The sequence below is a fragment of the Condylura cristata genome, unplaced genomic scaffold, assembly GCF_000260355.1.
Source record: "Condylura cristata isolate star-nosed mole 26May11 unplaced genomic scaffold, ConCri1.0 scaffold00025, whole genome shotgun sequence".
Taxonomy (NCBI): domain Eukaryota; kingdom Metazoa; phylum Chordata; class Mammalia; order Eulipotyphla; family Talpidae; genus Condylura; species Condylura cristata.
In genome coordinates, this window is record NW_004567126.1 from 31,822,263 (window position 1) to 31,824,971 (window position 2,709).

Below are 2,709 nucleotides of genomic sequence, written 5' to 3' on the forward strand. Positions count from 1 at the left end.
GGGCCGAGGGGACCCGGCGCCCCCGTCGGCAGAGACCGAGGCCAGGCGCCGCTGGGGGCCAGGGCTCGGGTCGCGCCACCCTTCCAAGGCCCTCAGTTACGGATTTACTCGGTCGCTGACCCCCAGCAGGGGCGCTGCCCCCCCTCCCCCAGGGCCCAAAGCCAGCCAGCGTCGCGGATCCGGCACCCAGGAAAGTCTGACACGCGGCTGAGTCTCGAGGACGGTGGGCAGTGACACAGCGGCCACAGTGGGCAGAGGTGGGGCTAAGGAAGCCGGAGTGGGGGAGGAGTGGACAGCTGGGGGCGCGGGCAGGGAGCTGGGAGAGAAAGGGGAGGCGGGCGCTGGGGGGGGGAGGACATGGGAGGGGTGTCGCGAGGAGTGGGAGCTGGGGGTGTCCAGCAGGGACAGGCCTCCAGTGTGGGAAGACGAGAAGGTTCTGGAGACGGAGGGCGGCTGCACGCCTCGGGGGTCTGGCCTGGGGGCTAACCGTGGCCATGCTGCCGTGCACGCTTCATCTGACGAGGAAAAGCGCGGCTCTTCCTCGGGCGACGCCGGCGCCCGCAAAGCGCCAGGGGGCGGTGCCGCGGCGGGCGACCATCGCCGGGCTGCCGAGGCGCGCACTGGCTTTGCAACTTGTCGAGGGTCTGCAACTCATTTCCACACGAGAAGTGGCAGTCGACTCCAGCATCCGCAAGAATGCTGTCCCAGGCAGTAAAGTATGAAAGTAAAGTTGAATGATGGTAAAAAAAAAAAAAATAATAATTCACAGAGGCCAAAAAGGGGAAGTGACCTAAATGGCCACCTGTGAACAGATAGATACAACACGATTTAGCCACACCGTGGAGTATTACGCAGCCATAAAAGGAACAAAGTTACTGACATGGTGGGATGAACTTGGGGACCAACACGCTATGTGAAAGAAGTCAGACGCAAGAGACCACGCCTTAGAGGATCCCATCTCTACGAGCGGTCCAGAATGTGCAAATGTGACTCCCAGGTGCCAGGACGTGCCCGCACTGGCACTAGGTGCCAGCGCTGGAGAGTGCCAGCTCCAGGGTTTCTTCTGGGGCCCAGGGAGAGGCAAGAACTGTGTTTTCCTAAGCCAGACAGCCGTGGGGGTGGGCAGCAGTGGTGTGCTGGGCCCGGGCAGCAGAGCGGGTTTGGGAAAGCTGCCTAGCGCTGTCTGCACCCCGCTGAGGCTACCCGGCAGCCTAATTAGCACCGTCCACCCTCTGCTGCGAGGGCCATCGATCGGCGCCGGCTGTGGCGGCTGCTCACCGCACAGCTGTTTCTGCCGGGGCCCGGGGAAGGGCTAGGACAAAAATAAGAAGTGAAGAGTGAAAATGGAAAAGTTCTTTGGAGGAAAAAAACACGCCATGTTCTCAGCAACAAACACAGACAGCAGCCCGTTCTCATGATGAGTTTTAGCTTGGTTTCTTGAGTAGACAGGTGATCTGGGGTGAGCCGGGGGCCAGGCTGTGTGGCAGACGTCGTGATCTGGCCTCCGTGGCTACTCTGCGGAGTTCGGGTCACCGGGGCTATCTTCTAGCGCCGGCGGGCTGCTGTGGACCCTCCCGTCTGCCCTAAGCATTTACGTGACAGACTTTCTCCCTTAATGCACAAACACACCGATTCAGCAGATATCATCAGGCCCCACAAAGAAACTCCATTAACAAGACTTCAGGTAGAGACCTCGAAAATCAATTTCAAGGACGCGCCGTACAGCACATCAAGTGACCATCCCATGGGGTTTCTAGAAGCTCTCGGGCTTCTACTGAGCTCATCTCTCAAGCAAGAATTTTATATTTTGTGTGACTGATTTCTGCTTTGGCTCCGTGCAAAACAAGTGGAAACAGCTTTCGAAAGCAGCTGGGCCCGAACGGAGGTCCCTGCCGCTGTCCACAAAGGACGGTGGGAGCGGCCCAGCTGGAGCCTCTCTGCCAGCGCGGCGGCTTCAGCAGCAGCTTCCTGGGCCTGATTCGAGGCCTCTGCTCTTCTCTCGTATTGGCCCCCCCTTCCCGCCCCATCCTTCCAGCGAACACCTGCCTTTCAGGCCGAGAGCGCCACCTCTCTCTGGAGAGTTCTGGCAAGCGCCAGCAAGTGTTCCGGAGACAATTAAGAAAATCTGATACGAAATGAAGTTTTCATTTCACAGCTCTGGGCTTTTCGGCCACCTGAGAATAGGCCGGATCGATGCCAAGATAACGCATTGATTTCTTTGCCCTGCTTCATTTTGATGTTACACAAGCAAGGCTGTATTTAAAAAAGAAGAAGAGGAGTAAAGACATAGGAAGACAAATGAAATAAAGCAAAGCCTGAGCAACTGCCCCCGGGACAAGGACCCACAGGCAGCTGGGGGCTCAGAGCCGGCCGCCGCCCCGCGGGGAACAGAGCGCACGCGTTCTTCCTACCCTGCCTCGGCCAACTCAAGACGCAAGGCGGCGCCCACCGCCCTGGCATCATCCAGACGCCACTCAGAACGCCCAAGGGCCTGCTGGCAACGGGCAGTCACGTCCCGGTGCCGGGCTGGGGCCCGCCAACACCCCAGCGGGTGTCTGGGCGCCCGCTCACCGGCCCCAGGGGGACAGCGTTCCCCCGCACGGACCCAGGCCCGTGCCTCTGACTGCCGCCGTCAGCCTGGTACAGCCGCCCAGAGGCAGGGCGAGGCCACCACATGCCGCCCAGGCCGCTGCCCGGTCCTCGTGGGCC